Raw genomic sequence first — 21,727 nt, 5'->3', positions numbered from 1 at the left:
CTACGGAGTGCACAGAAATCACAGAAACTATCATCACTCCAACTGCTTGGGTGGATAAAAACCCCATAGGTTAGACACTTTGGACCAAATCCCTCTGTGTACTGTTTATTCCAATATTGAAGTAGGGTCACAAACAGCAATACAACGCTGAGAGAGAATATAATTGACTCTTTACCCAAAAGTTTTGACTGCAGTTCTTATTTATATTCAAACCTCCATAAACTCAACGATAATCTTGGTTATGTTCATTAGTATTTTTGATATGATTGTTACTGTTGAGTTATATTTGTGCCTACAAGTGAGCATTATCTTCAGATAATTATGTTTTTTTTCTGAAAGAAATATGGAGGCGATCAATTTTGACCTTGAGTATTAAAGATGCTGAAAAAATATGACAGCCAGTCAACTAATAGTTGCCTTTATAATCTTAAATACTTCCTTTCAATGAGTTAAGGTTTATAAGGTTTTACCTCCAGATGGTGCTGCAGACAAAACTGAAATGAAAGTTCCCAGTGAAAATGATACACTACCAATGTTGGTTCCCTCTTGACAATTTAGTCATACTTATATACTACACTTTGCTAAGATTACCATTAAGAAATAATTCTCCCTGCTTCCCTGTTCTTTCCGGTTTCCTGTTTTTTTTTGTAAGGCATTATTTAAAGTATTGAGCATAAATACATTTTTTAAAACAACATTCTACAACATACTCACTTGTGGTTTCTGTGTTCCAAAGCATACAGAAAATTGGATTAATTTATTTTGCAGTAAAGAACTTTGGGGATATTCTTTTCCTGTTTTTGCCTTAGATTTTTGGGGCAGCCCCATTTTAAACAGACTGTTATTTTAATCTAGCAAAAAAAAAGAAAGAGTTAGACACAGCTAATGTTTGCCACATGTGTGTTCTTTGCAGTTTCATTGTGATAACAACCATAAAAGATTTACAATCATTATTTGGATAGTGTAATTTGAATCAGATGTGAGTTTTGTTTTTGGTGTTAACCCATGTTGCTTCAGAAGAACTCTACACCTACCCTATAAAGAATTTTAGAAAGGGTGGTTCTATTTTAAAATCATGTAAACCCATTCAGAACAGTTTATCAAATTCTAGTCTTCCTTGTGCAATACATTTGGCAATTATTATTATCTAAAAATGTGCCCGCCTTTCTAAAAGTTAGGAGTAGTGGGATGTGAATTCTAAAATTATTTTTTACCATAAAGCAAGATCAGAAGAAATTATTAGGCTGTGATTTTTTTGGCACTGGGGGATAACATTTGTTGATTTTCCTACATGACCACTTAATGAATTTCCCTTCCACAGTGAGGTGACTTAGTGATCACTGGCTCAGTGAGTAAACTCACTCTCTGATTTTCAAATAATCCTGATGGTTAAAGTATAAACGCATAGCCAAGCATAACTTTTTTTTGTCCCACAATTTTTTCTATCTGTCCCAGAGACACAACAGGAGGTGAGATCTTTTTAAAGCAGAACTAAAGGTCCACTTTAAAAAATAAATACCCTACAAGATAGCGGTAATGGACACATTTTTGATTGTTGAATATCATATTTATATCACCTGTTGTAGTTGTTTGATCTTTGTGGAAAGCTGGGGTGTAGTTGTAAAAATAAAAAGAAGAGGGGGCATGGTTCTATCCATGGCAAGTGCGCATGCGCATCATTAATATGTACACGCCTCATTCCCGAAAAAAAGTGAGGGCACACCCTACTACACCTCCGGTGGAAAGGGAGCGCTGTAGATAGAATATAATAGTATGTGTAAACTGTGTACACATGCTGGGAAATGGTAATTCTGTTATTATCTTAATTAGGTTGGAATGTATTGCACATATCCTGAATTGGTAGATTGAGCAAATATTATTAACGTTGTATTAGTTATTTGGACCATATCCTAAAATGTTAAATTTATTGAACAAAATCTTCACATTAAAAGCCTCTATTTATTAAGCCTTCGACGTTTCATGTATCTGTTTATCGGGATAAGCATTATGGAAGTATGGTAGAAAATCTATTTATCAAAGGTATGTCAAGTGAAATTTCATCACAGACAGTGAGAGTGTCTGCACCAGTTACTGAAATAAAAGTGAAGAGGCAGATGGACACAAAATCACATTTCTGCCTTTCCTACCTGCACATAAAGCAGTGTCACAACCAGGAAGCTGCTCGGGCTGTCTCAACAGTGAGGAGGATGATGGCTGGGATTCCACAGAAAAATAACTGGAGCCTTAAAAATAAAATTTCACAATTCAGGGAAAATGTGTTTATTTGAAGAGGCAAAGTGGCATAAATACAAATGTGAGGGTCTTATAGCAGCAATTTTACTGTTCAATCTTGAATATCCCCCTTATGAAAACCTGGGCAAATATGCACAATGATTCTTTAAGGATTTTTTACATGGCTATCTCCCTGTCTTCAGGAGACTTCAGCAAGTACTGACGCTGTTGCATAGTGTTTTATGGCACAGTTGGGGTAGAAACAAGTCATAGGTGTCTTCATGTCGTTATCGGTCCTGCAAATTTGAGGCATGTAATGCTTTGTTTTATTTATTATTCTATTTCCTGAGCATTAATCCCTTATTAATAAATGTAGCTTCACCAAAAGGAGGACAGGAGCAGAAACCTGATGGCGGTTGTTGCCCTGCTCTATTTATAAACTCTTCTACTCTATCCAAAAATAAAAGATTGGCTGTAGTTCCAATTCAACAGTAAAAATTTTACAGGTGAATTACATGATGTATTTATGTGGACAATTACTGAATGTTGTTGAACTTGATGAATGAACTCTAGGGGCATATTTCACTTTTTGAAAAACTATGGGTGGCTAGAGATGAAGGAGGGTTTCTTATTAGTGATTCTGTTTTCCATTGGTCTATGCTCTGGATTATTTTTACCTATTTCTAATTTAATTAAATACTAGCACAATAAAACAGACATATCGGCTGGTGTTCTCAAGACTTAAAGGACATTAACATGCTTTTTCTTTTGGAATTTATGAGGGGATTGGTGATTCAAGGGAATACCCCAACACACCTTATTCTTCATATTATCATGGTCAGGTAATAGTAATAATAAAGTAATAATAAATAACTTATGGAGCATCTTTACACCACGGAAAAGTTGCCAATTTCCAGGTAATTGCAAACTAAACCATAAGATGTATACAGATGCATACCCTGCTTCCTAATTAGGCCAGTAGTTACCCAGGCATAGTTAGAGTGCACCAATGAAACCCACCTAGAAACTAAAACTACAACACAAGGCTTCTCTATGACAATCAAAGCAAGTATCATATCTATTTTCTATGGGATGCACAAAACGTATCATTAAAATGAAAATATTATTTTCTCTCCTCCAAAATAGCCAAATCATTCTTTATATGTGGCTCACCAGTTCCACTTTTAGACACTGCAGCTCACAGAGGGTAGTTGTAACAGAAGGAGTGTTATCAATCCAAAAAGCAGTGGGCATAACTACTGTAGGTGAGACCAGATATGGATTGACAAGCTCCAGACATTGTGCAGGAGAGACAATGTTGATGGAGATGATCATGTCAGTAACTGGGTGTGAATGGAGGGAGAAGGGAAACCATTCCAAAGAGTACCATATCCTCTAAATCCTGTGCCAGAAAAAGGGATCCCGAAGAGATCTTCAACACACCCGTCTTATATTAAAGGGATTTAGTAATGCTCCACTGCAACATTGGTGGCAGACACACCGAGTATTTTTATAATTTTGCAGGGAGACTAAGAGAAATATACAGTATTTAATATAAGTACAGATGAATATAATTATTTGCTACAGCACATTTTTAATAGGGGCTCAAGGTTTTACATTAAGGAGCTACGCAAAAAAAAAAATGTAGGAAGTACGTCCTTCTTATAGCCCCTATAGTCTGGATTCCTGTATAATGTAAGGACACTGGGCCTGATTTGTTAAAGCTCGCCAAGGCTGGAGAGAATACACTTTCAACAGTGAAGTTGGGTGATCCAGCAAACTTGGAATGGATCTGGTCCAGGATTGAAAACGTTTGCTTACAAGTAGCAAATGACTTTGAAGTAATCCATTCCAGGTTTGCTGGATCACCCAAATTCACTGATGAAAGTGTATCCTCTCCAACCTTGGAGAGCTTTAATAAATCAGGGCCAATGTGTCAGATTACAGACAACAAGTATCCTATAGTATGGATAGGATGGATATCCCCGTATAGATGCTACTTTTTCAAACATCACAATCAAGAACTAATGCATGGAGGGAATGTGGAACAACTGACTGAGCTTTGGCTGGGTCAAAGGGATTTTCCAGCACGCTACAAACTTTGCTTATTAAACAGTAAATAAAAAATGTGCTCAACAGTTCAAAATGATCAAGCAGCAGGAATCAGTCAGTCCTGCAATGCAGTCCAACAATAGCAAGTAAAAGCAGCAAAGGCACCATGCCACAGAACATCTTATATTTCACACAACAGCCAGCAGAAAAGCAAGGAAATTCTCGGTTACTGAGAAGAACCTGGTGAGCAGTTGGCTTAACATAATTAAATCAATCCTGGGGTTCTTTTCCACTCTCAAACATCCCATATTTTGCTTCCACATCATATATGGATTCTCCATAAAATAAAAAAAATCATCAGACCTTAGGAAATCATAGAGGTGTTATAAAATGCAGGAACCAGGAGGTTGTTTATTGCATAAGAAATCATGTTGCAGGAAATTTTAAGTAATTCAACTTTATTCTTAGATACTGTGAAAATCAAGTAAAGCTGCTGTGTTGGGATTTAAGGAGAGGGGACTATCAAAATTGTATTAAAAACAACAACAGGTCAAAATGTCTGCATTTCAAAAAAAGACTTTTTTTTCCTGTTGATAACATGGCCTCCACCTGGACTGAAGATACAAGGAACTTCAGCTAGAACGAATAATATATTGTTGTATTAAATACAAATATTTGCAGATTTCTTATACAGATAATAAACAGTTAGTTTGCAGTCGTCCTGCCCCTTTCCATCCTCATAAAGAGTGCTATAACTTTTGGATGTGCATTTCTGCATTGTGCAAATATGGTTTCCCTATGGTAATCTATAAGTACTATATTAGCGTACAACAAGAATGCAAGAATGACATCAAAATGGTTATATATATATATATATATATTTATATTTATAAATATATATAGACATGGGCAAAAATATTGGCATCCTTACATTTGTACATGTCAGAAAATGCACCAAAATTGACACCCTATAATTTAATGCTTGGTATCCCTCTGGTATCCCTCTTCCACCCTTTGGAAGAAATAACTGATGTTAATTGCCTTCTGTAACAATTGATGAGTCTTTTACATCTATCTACTGGATCTTTGGACCACTCTTCCTTTGCCAGCTGCTCCAGGTCTCTCAGATTTGAAGGTCTGTGTGTAACACACTGAGAATGTAGAAAAAGAGCAAAGAATAGGACTTGAGAACCAAAATTATAAAAAAGCATGGACAATCCCAAAAATACAAGTCCATCTTTAGAAATCCCAATGTTCCTGTGTCCACTGTGCACAACCTTGTAAAGACATTTACAGCCCATGGCACTGTAGCTAATCTCTTTGGATGTGAACGAAAGAGGAAGATTGATGATTTGTTACAACAAAGAATTGTTAGAATGGTGGATAGAAAACCTTGAACAACTTTCAAACAAGTTAAAGCTGACCTGCAGGCACAGGGTACAACAGTGTCAGCTCCCATTATCCATCGCCATCTGAATGAAAAGGGACTCTATGGCAGGAGACCCAGGAGGACCCCACTGCTGGCACAGAGACATAAACAAGCCAGATTGGAATTTGCTAAAACTTAACTGTGGAAGCCACAATACTTTTCCTCTGGACAGATGAGACAAAAAATACAACTCGGTAATGCACATCATTCAACTGTTTACAGAAAACAAAAAAAAAAGCCTTCAAAGAAAAGAACACGGTCCATACAATCAAACATGGAGGAGGTTCACTGATGTTTTGGGGGTTGCTTTAGGCACTGGTGGTCTGTTTGCATGGTATTATAAAACAAGAATTCCTATTAATTAAAAAGTAAAAAAAAATATAAACTAAGGAAATAGTCTTCTTTTAGGATAGGATAGGTAGGATAGGCTTTTTAGGAATGTGGAAGCTTACTAGCGTTTGGCCACATTACTAAAGAAGACCATCACTTTTTGTGGTTATGTTGGTGGTTTATAATTGGATTTGACACGTGTCAGATATTTGCACAGTGTGTATTTCCATGTTTGATGAGATGGTTTAACAGTCAAATCTGTTGCTCTATAGCACTTCCTGGTTCCATATATTGAGGAGGTTGTTTATATGTTAACAACTTTGGTTGCACATATATAACAAGTAATTTCCTGAAGGAGCAGATACCATTTGTGAAACGCGTTGAATATGAATTGGGATTATACAGCAATGTAACTTTGTTCTCATGTTTTTAAAATGTTAAAAATAAACATTGTGATGCTTTTTTAACAATAGCTTGTAATTATATCTGAAGTCATATCACTAGCTGTCCCTCAAAGGAACTCACAAATATTATCATTTACAATGCAGGGGCAGCAATTGTTGCTGGTTTACATTGTATGGTATGAAATCTCTGAGACGGGCAGTCAAAGAGAAGCAAGAAGAGCAGCTTTGGGTTATGAAAAGTAATACTCTATGGTAGCTAAGGCTAACACTATATTTTTCATGTCCTGTAGTGGGGGGAAATCAATTATGTTTTTATGGATTAGATTAGTCTAGAGTGAAGCTTTTAATAAAATGGTTTTAGTGAAAGTACATATTGGTAAACAAGAGTGAATATTATTAGCACCTTGTGTGCTCTTGGTGAAAACAGACTTTGGCAAAAGAACACAATTACAATAAAGCAGAAACTTTGTTGCTTGTGTAATTTATGTAAAAGAATATTTATAAGCATAAAGGGCCCTTCTACAGCCTGTGTCCACCACTAAAACCAAAATTTGTGACACTCCCTGCCCATCTAGGATTTCACCTTTTCTAGCTTTATTGGGCTCTTTAATTTATTTCATCTCAATAAGTATTAAAACAAGAGTTTACTGTAAAGTACATAAAAGACTGTAACTACTACAGGAACACTATCTGGTTAAGATCAGTTGTTTCAAAGACTGGCAGAGGCTGTTTAGTGTTTATAAAGACCTGGCTGTCAACGACCAGCCTGAAAGGTGATAAAAAATGTCACTGCAGTGCAGAACACAAAAAGAAATGGCATAATCATTAACACAAGTAGTCAAATGGTTTCCATGACCTGCATGATTTTGTAACTTACCAAAATTACCTTCTTTCTACTTTTTTTTTTAAATAATATTAGGCAATGTGAAATATAGAGATAACTTATTGCTGGGATAGAGAGAGAAGGATAGAGTCCACCCCAACAGGGACATTGACAGAGATTCTATGTTTTCCCCACCTGATTTAATACAAAACAAAAATAATGTTGCACTGTAAACAGTTGTGCTTTTTTTGGATGGAAACACTGCACCAAGTTGTTGACGAGAAATGCACTAACACTTTCAGACTTCCTGTAAACTACAGGAGGCAGACATATTGTAGTGCAGCATGTGCAAAATCCCCCCCCCCCCCCTTCCAGCTTTAGAGAATTTCAAAATATGGGGTCGCAAGTTTAAAAACAAAAAATGATGTTTCAATGTTGTAAAAAATACAACATTGGGGTGCTGTTTCAAAAGCAAGTGCATCTAGGGCCCCGGGGCCACTTACATAACTGGGAGCATTGGGGTGAGACCCTTAAATTTATACCTACCTTTCACAAAACTATAACTGTCATACTATGCTACCCAGTCCATTCCCTCACTTTGAACTTTTTATTGCTCTGGAATGGGGAAGTGCAGGTACATTTTAGGTGTAAGTCGGAAACATTTGTGGCTAATTATCCCTAAAATTTCATCACTATGGCATCATTGGATCATAACAAACTCTGCCCATCAAACTGAACCGTCCTACTCCATATAACTGTCCACTTCCAACACTTGAACTTCAATTTCTGTGGAACGGGGAGGTGTACAAAAACTAAATTTAGGTTGCTATTGGGGGACACGTGTGGCTAGCACCCACTAACATTTCATTACTATGGCATTATCAGAACATAAAAAAATCCCCATCATAATGTAATACCCTGTCTCATATAACTGTCTGCTTCTCATCGTTGCACTCCAATTTCTCCGGAATGATAGCAAATTGATTGGTTTGGTTTTGCTGGTTGCTTTTTCACCTATAAAGGAAAAACTGCATTGCTACCACAAATGCAAGGGCAACTAATGCAAACTCCCGCAATGAGGTTTTCTGTTCCTGTGTGCATAGCAGCAGATTTCTATGCCCCTTAAAATGGCTAAATTGCAATTCTGAAAGCGCCTTAAACATTAGGGATAAGATCTCTTTCCAAAATTCTTTGTAAAGCAAGATCAACAGATTTTTTTTCCAGCTGTGAGACTTTGATATACATCATTCAAAATGTATTTTTCCACACACCCTTGCAATTTGTTGAATATATTGAATCTTACTTAACTCTTTCTCTATCCTTTAAGTTAAAACACACAATAATTTTGAACCATTAATTCCACATCAAGGCTGTACAGAATTTGTTTTTTTCATTTGCTAGTCAATGCAGAATGTTCTGCAGTTACTTTGAAAGCATTCCAAGACTCTTCTGGCACATACTTGGAGCCTAGTCACAACACAAAGAGCTTTGATAATTAAGGGGCTACGTTTTTCGAGAGTCATTAAATGCAAATGAGGTATATTTAGCAGCAAATTATTCTAATTAGAAGCCATATGGAGATTGGGCAACAGAGTTTTAGTTTTGTTCATTTATTTGCAAAGCTAAATTCAATATAGGTATGTTGTATGTCCCCATGTGATGTGTCTATTATTTTTATGTTTTTTTTACTTTGGCAATTCAAATTTACATTACTATGTTTTTAAAATACATATCTTAGTTTTAGTTTTAAACTATATTTTACTTTATTTACACCCTGAACAACGAATTGGGAAGACTGTCATGGAGGGTTCATTGCTTCCGGATACTACTAGCCTGATCGTAAGTATGCTCTGCACACTAAAAAGAAAAATAAACTTATTTTTTGTTTGGATTTGTGATAGAAGTCAGGAAAGCCATTCTGTCCAAAGCTGAATCCAAAACAGATAGAAAAGGCACAAACAAAAAGCCACATCAATCAACTGATTTTTTTAATACATGGAATCATTGTAAATACCTTAATTTGACTTGAAAACCAAATTTACTGTACAGCATAGCTTAGAGGGGGGAAGAAGCACAAGCTACCAATCAAGAACATGCCGATAGGCAGGGAGAGTGAGAAAGATTGGCATATCAGTATGCTGCTTTGCTGCCCAATCACAGGGTGTTGGTGGGGTAGAGACCAGTAAGAGAAAACAAATCAAAATAAATTCAGGTACCCTCCCATTTTAGACAGACCTGTTCTGTGGGGTAAAAATGTGTAAATCCTAGGACTGCAATGACATAAAATATGGACTGGTTTAGTGAAGGGCTTTTTTGGTTTACCATACTCGTTCTTTTAGAGCAACTACAACTGTGAATTTGTTAATTTGACCCTGCCCTTGCCCAATGGGAAGCAAGGAAACCCAGCTAGTGAATAAAGAAGGAAGGAACATACAATACGAAAAGAGTTGGCTGCCACTTAGGGATCTGAATCCAATGGCCTACAAGGGAGAAGGCAAACGTGAGACAAGGCCAGGACATTGCATCTTTCCCCACCAAACCCCCCTGAGGCCAGCATGTTATTACCTACCAGAGACCATGGATTCCAGAGCAAAAACAGTTTCCTGCAGGAAGGATGTGTGCCAGCCTATCCAAAGAGAACTTCAGGGGTGAAAGGTTTGTAGCCTATCCTGAATTCATCTTCATCTAGTCTAGCCAACAGGAGAAACTACAACTCTAAGGACACCTGATGATACAGTGACAAGTGGCCTTTTGCCATCATATTAAGCTGGACTTTTTGCCATTTAGTTGTTCCAGGAGTTTCCTTTTGTGAGGACAAGAGTTAGAGAGCTCTAAGGGAACTTACCTTTTATTATTTGTATCAGTGTCCTGTCAGGTCAACTCATGGGAGGAATACTACTGGTATGCTGGTAAAGTATGTAAACCAGCAGCTTCTGCTAAGGATGGTGCTAATTTATGTTTTGTCAGAGTTAAAAATGTGATGAGGGATATAGCCCTTCATTATGAAAAGTTACTTTTAATTTTTTATCTTTACTTTTGCTAGAGTTCCCTTAACTTCCTGACTCTTTGCTAAGACATTATTATTCAAAAAGGCTCAAAGTTACATCACCTCATTGCCAGGTAGTGTGTTTGGCAACTTGTTTTAACTCTCTTTGTGTTATTTTCACTTAACTTCAATTCTGCACAGTAGTTTCCAAGCTGTTCATTTGCATGTATGCCAACAAGTTTAAATGCACTCCAACCTTGGACAAGTTTCAAAGCAAGGCATAATTCCTCTGAAATAGGTCTTCTGAATGTTTTATTATGTCCTTTTTCTTTTAGTTAATCCTGGAGCCCCTTAGCTATGTCAAAGCAATCGTTTTTAATATCACATCTTCCAGGCATTAGAATGAAAGAGCTTAAAAAGATGATTTAAGGAAAAATAAATGTTGAATGAGGCATTTATTATAGAACCATTTACTCTACATTTACATTTAACTACATTTTTGATGTGAGCTGTTTTGAAAAGAAGGCTAATTTGAAAGTCAATACTCAGAACAATATACAGTACAAGACTATTTACATAGAACCGGCTCCTTATTGTGGAAAAAAAATTTCCTTGAACTTAGGCATATTTGTATGGAGCAAAAATTAAAGCTAGTCGCAGACAAAGTAACTTTAGCTCTATCAATGGTCAATTCATTTGACTTAATTAATACAAGTACTGACCAATAATCAGTTCTGACACTTGACATGCCTGTCCTTCCAAGTTGCATCAGTTTTGCCCATCTCCCTGACCAGTCAGGAAATAGCCTCCTAATTTCCCCTGGCTATTTAGCTAGCTCGGACACAGCACTCAGCATTCATGCAATGTGTCTCCACAAATGCTCTGCTGATCATTTCCTCTACACTTGCTGTTTAATTCAGTGCTCTTCCTGTCCAGCTTTTGTGTTAACCCCTTATTGCCCAGTCTGGTGTTTCTCTACCTGTTTCTTGTGCTGTTCCAGTGTTCATCTGTGTCTGCAGTGAGGTACCTCGACCCTGGCCTTCCTTGACAATTCTCCTGCCTAGTGATTTGGTACCGTGAGTCATCATGCCCACCCTGGTGTGCCAAGGGACAACCCGGCAGTAAACAGCAGCATAACATCCTAACCACTAGAGCCTCTGGAGAAAACCTAGTCACTGCTTAGACCAGGGGTGCCCACACTTTTTTGGCTTGCGAGCTACTTTTAAAATGACCAAGTCAAAATGATCTAACAACAATAAAAATGCTAAACAAATATTTATTGTGACTGAAGTGACTGAAGCTAATGAGACATTGAATGACAGAACATTGCACAGACATTGCACTACAAGACTATAGTGACAGGAAAGCTACAGGTCATCTGTCATAGGAGAATGTAGTGCTGCACAAGAAAAAGAACTGCTAATCTGTAAAAAGGTATTTTGGGAATTGAACCCTGACCCTGAGGCTGAACTGACTTGGCCGACCAGCACTGCTCACCTCAAACTGCCCTCCCACACCCTCAGGCTCCCTCCCCACTCCCCACTTTTACACGAGCCTTGGATGCAAAGTTCCTGGTGTTGTCTGACAAAAGCACCCCCTAGAGGCCCTGTCTCCCCAAGCGTGACAAATTGTTAAGCAAGTTCTACATGCAAGAGTATTTAGTAGCTAAAAATGTATGATATACTCTTTTTGGTTGATTGATTTTTTATAAAAAACCATATGGTTTTCTGGGTACAAACTAGCCCTCAATAATTAAATCCACCTAAAACATGTTTTTGATTCAGTTCAGTGAATAAACTATTTCTGTAGCATAGACACTGTGTGATCTAGTAGACCCTATGTGACCCTTTTTTTGCCTTCCACTGTTCTATGTATTATCAAATGACTGTCCATGAGCATGAAAGAGCAAATGTTTTTTTTTTTTTTTACTATTACCCAAGTTTAAAGTAATTTCTGATGTTGTAACTGCACCTTCATTTTTTCTTATAGAATTCTCAAACCTTTGGCATTGGTACACCCCTAATAACCACCCCTAATAACCACCCCATCCTAAGCTGTACCTAATTCTAGACTTTCCACAAACCTGCCTTCCTCCTTTCCATTCATGTTTAAAACAATCCTTAAGTTATGTATACCCTAAACCTGTATTATAATTATATATTATTATAAAAAAACAAGAGATGAAGGGGATTACAGACAGGATTGGAGAGGGGATGTGGATGTAGAGCATACTCCCTAAGTACAATATCAAAATATCAAAGTTGTCAAGTTTATCGTTTAACAGTGCAGTGAGATACTCCATACTAGGTGTACATCCTGAATGCATTTATGAAGATCTTCAATGGTAGGAGAAAAGGTGGACTTCCGTTTGGCGGAGATAAGTGTGCAGGCTGCAGCAAGTGGAACGTGGGAAAATAAATTTGTAGTTAAGTTTAGGTAAAGGCTCCAGCATTATCTCATGGCATGTAGTGTCGATTAACTCAGGCCCAATAGTTTTAAATAAGGAAGCAGTACCAGAAAATATGCTCAAGGGTACCTCTATGGGAACAACAGCAGACAGGGCTAGTACCCAGAAACAAACGGTAAATGACATCTAGTGTGTGGTACCATCTAAAGATGATTTTGTACAGAAATTTTTTTACAGAATCCATGTTGTTTGTGTTTTTTCTACACAAAGGGGTACGTACTCTGTAAGGAGGAAAGCAGCCTGGAGGGCGTATTTAGAGGCAGTGCCTCTGTCTTCTGAGAATTAATTTTAAAGCTTGATAACTCCATAGGCCTGGGGTTCTCTCCAAAGATTGGGAAGGGTTGTGAGTGGTTGTGCTAGGGTGAGGAGAGTGTTGTCTGTATAAAGTGATATTTTAAAGGGTTTACCCCATAAAAGCACTCCCTGGATGACTGGATTACTCCAGATGTAAGCTATAGAAAGGGCAAATATTAGGGAGGAGAAGAGACAACCCTGCCTGGTTCCTGATAGAAGGAGTAAATAGAGTAACATGCTTGAAAGAACGGCCTAGAGAGACCCAAACAACAGAGTGTAGAGAACATAAGGGGCCACCTAAGACAGTCAAAAACCTTCTCAGCATCCAGACTGAGGACCAGAGAAGTAGTCTTGCATTTGTTAAAAATCTAAATATTATCAGTCAACCTCCTAGTGTTGTCACTTGCATGGCAATATGGTATGAAGCCCGAATGATCCCCCTGGACGAATGATGGAAGAAGCCTAGCAAGGCAGTTAGCCAGAATCTTTGTAAGGATCTTCAGATTCGAGTTCAGTAGCGCAATGGGTCTGTAATTCGTGCACTCCATTGGATCTTTGCCAGGCTTGGGGATCACTGTTATATGGGAGTTTAACATAAAGGGGAGGATTGGTTTAGCCTTCATAAAATCAATAAAGAGATCTGAAAGTTGGGGCAGGAGATCAAGCTAAAAAAAGTTTTATAGTACAGATAATGTAGGGAATCTGGTAAATTTATGAGTTGGCACTAAAACTTTATCAAAAATAATATACACATATACCCATATAATCTAAGCAACAAAATAGGAAAACAATTCATAATTTACATTTGGAAAATACAAATATTAACAAGTGAATACGCAATGCATAAATAAAACTGTATGTTGTAATGCATATTTTCGCCTATGATTAACATCAAAAGGAAAAAACAAACAACTTATCATTAAAAAGAATATAACTAACAACAAATCATTGTATGGCTGAGTTGATTGAAGAATTCAGCTTTGGCAGGTGGCCATTTAAAACACATGCCAATAACAAGCAAGGCAGTGAGATCCAGATGGAAAACAGGCAGCCAGATTCAGCCTGAACAAATGTAATGTCAGTTGTTTATTATTGTTAATGTAGATCACCATGTAATGGTACAATATTTACCATTGCCTTTTGATCTTTCAAATAAGGTTTATATTGCAATAAATATAAATATCTCAGTGGTTTAAGGCAGGTACAAGGCAGCATAAGGTTTTAGAATATGAATCAAAACACAAGAAGGAAAATTAAACCAGCAGTCTTATGACTAACATGGAATGAGAATCTACTTGTCAACTTTCCAGAAATCTCCTAAACAAATACCCGTGCAGACTGATGGAATATTTGAAATAGGTAATGATGACCAGGAAACATAGTATTAAAAATTATTACAAGACACATTTAGTTTTTTCTCTGAGCACCTATTGCAGTTGGCTCATAGCAAGGGCCAGGAATGAAAAATGAGTGAAACACAGAGGAAAGTCAATAGAAACGTACTGGTGCAACCGGGAAAGAAATAGTAGGAAATGCCTTGCCAAAACTAGTTATGCTGACACATGTGTTCCAGATGACTTTTGTTCCACTACTCAAGAAGCTTAATTTAGACTTACAACGATGGATACCTTTTCATGGTTTGGGATGATCCAGGTGGTGAAAATGAATGTGCTAGTGACATTTCTCTGCCTTTTTCAGTTTTACTCATCTGGTAGCTCCAAATTTAAAACTGTACATTCTTTTCTTTTTCACGACTGAACTGGAAACTGTTGTTCTACACTGACTGTTGTGAATTGGTGTTGGCATTCTGAGTGTAAACAGTGGGTATTGCGTTAGCAAACTTTTTGTCACTTGGCGCTACCCATAATACCAAAGGCTTTCCTCCTCTCACATGTCCACATTTAAGGGTCATCCCACCACCATACCTGAATATTCCCAGTACTTGGCAAACCTCATTTGTGCCAGGTGTTGAGGGCTGGCATTTTCATCAATTGTATCAGCCCAATATTTGCAGAGCCTTTCAATTCCTTTAACTGGACTGCTGACTTTTAATAGCAAATCTGGTCCCCTGGTTTGGTTCTGCCCTGTTATGCAGCCCTTTTGGATAGAAGTGGGGGGGATTGTCCACAAAAGTACTGATTATATAAATCCTGGTGATCTTGCCGTTTTTCTCCAACACCAATGCTCAATTCCCCAAAAGTTCATTGACCCTGTGTGCATTATTGGAAAATTAAATCATTAGCAGACACCTCTAGATGTTTATATGCCACCTAGTCATTCCCTGTATAGTCCCACTTTAACCCTAAAAAAAACACATTGCAAGTATTGGATTGGTGTAAGGCCAATGTGGTTCCTATCTTCAAAAAGGGAGCAAAGTCATTACCAGGTAACTACAGACTTGTTCGTCTAACATCCATAGTTAGAAAGGTCCTAGAGAGTTTGATAAAGAACCACATAGAGGAGTTTCTGCTAGAAAAAATATTAGAAAAACATTATAAGTGATAGTCAGTATGGCTTCAAGAAAGACTGAAGTTGTCAAACAAATTTACTCTCTTTTTTTGAGGAAGTAAGTAAACAGGTAGACAGTGGAGTAGCAGTTGATATAGTGTACTTGGACTTTGCTAAAGCATTTGACACTGTATCCCACAGATGGTTAGTATGCAAGTTAGGGTCAATAGGTATAGAAAAGTCAATCTGTAAATGGATAGAGAACTGGCTTAAAGATCACATCCAGAGAGTAGTGATTAATTATTCATTCTCTGAATGATCTAAGGGTATTAGTGGTGTACCCCAGGGTTCAGTGTTGGGAGCTTTACTGTTTAACATCTTTAAATCAGAGCCATTGTTTGTGAGAAAAAGAGTTACTGCCAATATTTCTAAATGCGGGCGGAGCCATTGATTAGTTAACTCTGTTTTAATATTAGCCTTTGGCAGTGGCCAGTAACCTTCATTTACAGCTATGGTGTGGTGCCAGTGGGATGGTCATGCTGTTACGTAACTTGCTGACTGTTCTACATATTATATTGAAGATGAACCAGCAGGGGAGCTGTAAATTAGCTTAAGTTAGCAGGAGGCCTAATGCTACTCAGGGCTTTAGGAAAGCTGCTGAAAGCTTGTTAAAGTGGAACTAAACCAGAAGACCCCCAAGAGCCTTTTGCTGTGATGTGCAAGTATGTACAGCATTGTATATATATATATATATGTTTATTTCCCTAGTGGTTGAACTTGATGGACTTGTCTTTTTTCAACCTGACTTACTATGTAATTATGTTTGCATATGTATTTATGTGTATATATTATATGACCTTATTATATGATTGATTCCTATATATGTTTTAGCTTAGTCAGAGCAATGCATGATCATGGGATATGCTTGTTCAACTTGTTATAATCTGCAGACATGGGGAACTTGTATCTCTTTGTGGATATGTTGGGTACCATTTTTTTTTTAATCGTAATGGACAGTATTATTGTAATAGTGGAACTGTTTTCATTGGTCATTTTCAAAATGCACAAGTACTGTTACATATTGAAATAATGATGGTTCTGTCTGATATTGTATGCATATTGATCACTGCTACACTACCACTAAGAGGATGTCTGCTATGTGCAGTGGTAGTCTGCTATTGTTCAATAGGAAGAGGTAGCTCCAGACATCACTAAAGGGCCACACATAATTAATAATAAACATAATGGCATAGAATACTCCCAAAGACTGTTGGCCTTGTATTGTTTGTGCTGCCCTACTACCTGGCTTCCCAGTGAGTAATGAAAAGTGTGTACCCACATTTTAATCACACATCATATAGTGTCAGTGATCTTTTGGCCTCTTGTCTATAGAAATTTAGAAATTGGGTTGGCAGCTCTGGTTAAAATTAGAAGCTGGATACTGAAAAAACAGAAAGAAAATGTACAATAAAAACTTTACAAAAGGTTGTCACAACACAACTATATCTTTTTCTATATGATAGCTTTGGAATGGCTTCATTTTTAATGGTGGCTTCACCACTGGAAAGACCTTTTCTAAATATGCACCCCTGGTGATTTAATAGCAAAATGTGTTCTAAAAGCAAATTAATGTATTCTTAACTGACATTTCCAAGAAGGGTTTGATTCATAAACATGGACAACAGTGAGGAAGAAAAAAAATCAGACATCAAAGCAGTTTCATCTCCTTAGAAATCTGCTCTGGAATAAAATAAAAAGATTTGCCTTCTAATAAACCATACTGTTCGGTATGCTTTGAAAGTTTGGTTTCCTTTTCTATACAGTTAGAGCTACAAACATAATGAAGACCACAGGTATAGAAAAAGACAATACCTATAGGCCAATATTTCTGATTTTCCCCTAACTTTGAAGAGCGTTACAATCTGACCACATGCTGTGTTCAAAAGGTTCTCTTTGTTGGTTGATTGAAAGATGCCATAACATACGGCAGAAAAGCAAACGGCGGGAATCTGCCCAATAAGAAAAGATAAAATAACACGTCTAGCATTTTACTCTGTGTGTTGCATCGTCTTTCATCCATCGTCTATTTTGGAGCTCCAGTCAGACTGGTTTGGTACGGAAAAAAAAAGGAATATGGTATGTTAAAGCTTGTAAAAGTAATGTGGAATATTCTGCAGATATAGAAGGCCTTTTCAGTAAGACAAAAAGCATAGAGCCGTGACCCACACACCTAATCAGTGTTCGTAGTATCTTGATCAGACTTTGGTTAACTGAAATCTGGTACTGTCTATTGTGCTTTACACTTCAACCTTGCTATTTTACTTAAAATGTCAATATTTAGAAAGAATTCTGCTACTGTAGATTGAAAATGTGCCTTCTATTTTCATTGAATATAGCAGTGGTCCCCAACCTTCTAGAGCTCGTGGACCACTAAATGCACAGACTCCGGACCGCGCATGTGCAGGAGCCGTGTGTCACTCAAAGGGGAAGAAACTTCCCCCAGAGTGATGTCATAATGCCAGAACCCACCCACTCTCCAGAGACACAATTCACCCACCACCGTGAGCCTGTGATGCATGCCAGAGCCCTGGTCTGCACCCCCCAAAGCGGGTTCCTTCTACAGCCAGAGCCGCAGCCAACGCCACTGATTATCCTGCTAGAAGTAGCCAACGGAAGATGGGTACGCTATGGTCATAAATTTTATTTTTTTAGAACTTAGGGGTCCAAAATGTGAATAAATTATTTTCAACATCAATTCACCGCTACCAGCCGGAAGCATTGATAGCAGGGTAGCATTTCATGTTTTTGGCATCAGATTCTGACCCTACCGTACAAATGTTGTGGCAAATATTAGGATTCATCAGACCAGGCAATTTTTTCCTAATAATCTATTGAAGATTTTGGTGAGCCTGTGTGAAATACAGCCTTAGGTGTCTGGTCTTAGTTTACAGGTGGGACTGCTGGTGTGGTCTCCTGCTGCTGGAGCTCATCAAGAATTAACATGTTGTGTCCTCAGGGATACTTTTCTGTATACCTTTGTTGTAACGAGTAGATATGTGAGTTAATGTTAGTTTCCTATTAGCTCATAGCAGACTGGCTATTCTCTGACCTCTGGCATCAACAAGACATGTTCACCCAGTAAACATCCAGTCATTGGATATTTTCCCTTTTTACCATTTTTAGTAAACCCTAGTAATGGTTGTAAATGAACATCTCAGCAGATCAGCAGTTCCTGAAATACTCAATATGCATTAAGTTACTGCCCTGTGATTGGCTGATTTGCTGATCCCAGCGAGTGTATTATTGTAAATGTACCAAAGGGTGCTAGAGCAGTGGTAACCCACCTTTTCGGATCCACGGACCACTAACTTTACTGGCTCTGAACCACACATGCACAGGAAGCCGGGTGTCATTCAAAGGGGAAGAAACTTTCCCCATACTGATGTCATGATGCAAGAACCCACCCACTCTCCTAACTCCAGAGACACAACCCACCAAAATTTTCTTGCCGACCCCAGTGGTCTCGGGCCACCGATTGGCGACCGCTGTGCTAGACCATGCAAAGGTGGACAGTAGGCAAAAGTTTTCAAACAGACAGGAACAAAACTATGGCAAGGAAAGAATATTACCATCGGTTTAGAAAGGTATCTATAAAATAAGTTATTGCAAAACATTAATGGAAATGTCTACGCAGAATTTTGTGTACAGGGATTTGCTTTCTAAAAAACAATGTTATGCAAAACATAGAATTATTGATTAAGTATTTGTTGTATGAGGGGCATAAACTTCCTACTTCAGTTTGATTACAAACTGAATTCTATTACAGGTTTGAAATGTAATTGTTCAAACAATATAAGGTTGGTGACCTTTTTGAATGCCAGGGTTTAATTTAAACATAAAGTATTAGCACTGTCCTACTCAATAAGTAGACTGCCCAGAAGCAATTAGTGCAATTTAAAGCAGCACTGTCAGAAAAAAAATAAAAAAAACACTTTACCTTTACTTCTGCAGAGCTCCTGATCCCTCCACACTTGGTCTTAAGTTGGTCCTGCACCATCCGTGAATCCTCCTCCATCTTGGCATGGAGGAAGCCCTGGGCTCCACCATCTTCTTTTGTCTTCTTCTGCCTTCGTCACCCAGTCTTGAATTGTGCAGGTATAAGATCTACCCTTTTATATAATGTAAAACTTTTGGTTCGCTTTAACATATTGTACTCTACTAATGGAATTAAGGTCTCATAAAGGTCACTATTAGGGGTGCTATTTTTTTTTAACTATAACTCCAACAAACTTAAAATGCACAGCTACATTGCAGCACACTACAATGTCCAGTTAGTATTACAAAAAAATGTGCATGTTAGATTTGTTCCAACTATAGTGGTGAATTGCAGCCTACTATAACAGCTTGGCTGACTTATTTCAAGGACCCTTAATCCATATTCATTATTGTAGTGCAAAAGGATTGAATAGGTGTGAAGGTGCTCTAAATCAATTTTAAATAGCTACTTTACACATGTAGGTTACATAGTCAGATTTTTCACATAGGTAGGTGAAATGTTTATTAAATACCTTTTTAAACCTGTTTTCCTAAAGATTGGTATATGTCAATGTCAATAATACCATTGGAGGATGGGGGGCACCATCTATTACAGATTATTTAGATGAGATTACATACCTCCTATAAACCTGCAGCCTATGTAGGTCCCTGTATATCAAAGTCTTTCTTTCACATGTTTGAGATGTATGCAATGTTCAAACATAATTTGAGGATTTACATTTAGTTATCCTCACATGGGACATCTATTCTTCATAGAGGCATATCATACATGTCAAGGTAATGTATATTTTTAAATTCCTTGTGGACTAAATTACAAAGAGGGTACGGAATGAAAAAAAAAATCAAAGACAGGATAGTGCCACATAAATCTGCAGCAAACAGCTTGATATATACATAGCCCATGACTTCACACAACACATTCTGTGTCTTGGTTAAGATTTATGGTTATATATCACATACCTAGTCTCAGAAGAGATAGCAGTCATGACTTTAAAAGGGAGGTATGTTGCATTACAAGGTTTATTATCATACATCCAAAGGATTTAACCCTTCTATGACCAGATGTTATTTAAGCCGAGATGCCCAGACTAAATTTTGCAACTTAAGCGTGCATTGGTTTAATGGACAAAACAAATACATTTTAGAACATTTAATAACATGAGCCAGTGAGAAGGCCCAGAAGCAAAATACCTTGAGATATTGTCCTTGTCCTTGATGTGTGGAACTAACCGGCCATGAAGCTCACACATACGCTATGCAGGCACCATGTTGTCACGGTCCCTTCCGTGGCGGAAGTTTGAGGATCCGTCAGACAAGCTGCATGTGAGATTATCTGACAGTCTCATTGTTTTTACTTGTTTCTGTGTTGTTGTTTGTAATGACCACTCCCCTTGTATCAGGTGCAGCTGGTGGTCATTACTGCTCCTCCATTTAGTCTGGCCTCACACTTCATGCTGTGTGGTTGATATTCACTGCTGGGTTGTGAAGAGCTGGTGTGTTGTGCTGTCCTGCGTTCCTGTTTATATCTGCTAATAAGATAAGTTGCTTTACTTTTGGTGTTTTGTGGTTATTTAGCTGTTTACTAGGCCTCAGGGAGACACTGGGTCCTTCATAGGGGAAGGAACCAGTAGTCTCAAGCCAGACACTACTGCTAGGGCTATACAGGGCTAGTAGTGCCTAGGTTCTGGTGTATGAGTATTCCCACCCTCAGGGGATACTCATACTGTTAGGAGTTAGGGCTAGGTTAGGGTGTCTGCAAGGGGTGACCGTTCCCTTTCCCCTAGCCACTGGAGGCCAAGTAGTGAGTAAAACCTTTCTGTTTCCCTCCCCTCCCTGGTATTCGTGACACATGTGGCCTACCAGGTTGATGCATTGGGTGCAGTCATCCCTAGTGCAGCTAGCTCTTCAGTGGTATCAGTAGCAAATCAACAGATTTCATGTCTGGCAAAACCAGTTCTGAAAGTTTCTCCAACCACCCATGTTCTGATGTATAGATAACCAAGAGCTTACTTGTAACGACCCCACTATCCAATGCTCATTAGTCATAGTCTAATATCATCAGAAGTCTGATATTAAAAGACTGAGAAGAGAATTTTCGGGGGGGTTGGGGTTATGGCAGGCACTCCTCAAAAACATGAACTTACTGCACCATTCCTGGGGAAAGGTCCTTCTAGTCTACTGTTTTAATAAATTCACTCTTTATTCT

The 21,727-nt window shown here is 38.0% G+C and overlaps 1 long non-coding RNA gene across 1 annotated transcript in view; it reads right to left on the bottom strand.

Moving 5' to 3' along the window:
* The window catches only part of LOC140337993 (uncharacterized), a 30,385-nt gene extending 9,556 nt beyond the window's left edge, over positions 1-20,829 (bottom strand). Inside the window, exons 1-3 of the long non-coding RNA XR_011922165.1 lie at positions 20,713-20,829; positions 2,148-2,243; positions 715-851 (exon numbers count right to left, since the gene is read on the bottom strand). This is a non-coding gene — a long non-coding RNA (uncharacterized lncRNA). The remainder of the gene's footprint in view (positions 1-714; positions 852-2,147; positions 2,244-20,712) is intronic.
* Positions 20,830-21,727: the final 898 nt, after the last annotated feature.

Source organism: Pyxicephalus adspersus, chromosome 9 (genome assembly GCF_032062135.1).
Source record: "Pyxicephalus adspersus chromosome 9, UCB_Pads_2.0, whole genome shotgun sequence".
Lineage (NCBI taxonomy): Eukaryota > Metazoa > Chordata > Amphibia > Anura > Pyxicephalidae > Pyxicephalus > Pyxicephalus adspersus.
The sequence above is the reverse complement of the archived record's forward strand: the minus strand, read 5'-3'. Positions and strand labels throughout refer to the sequence as shown.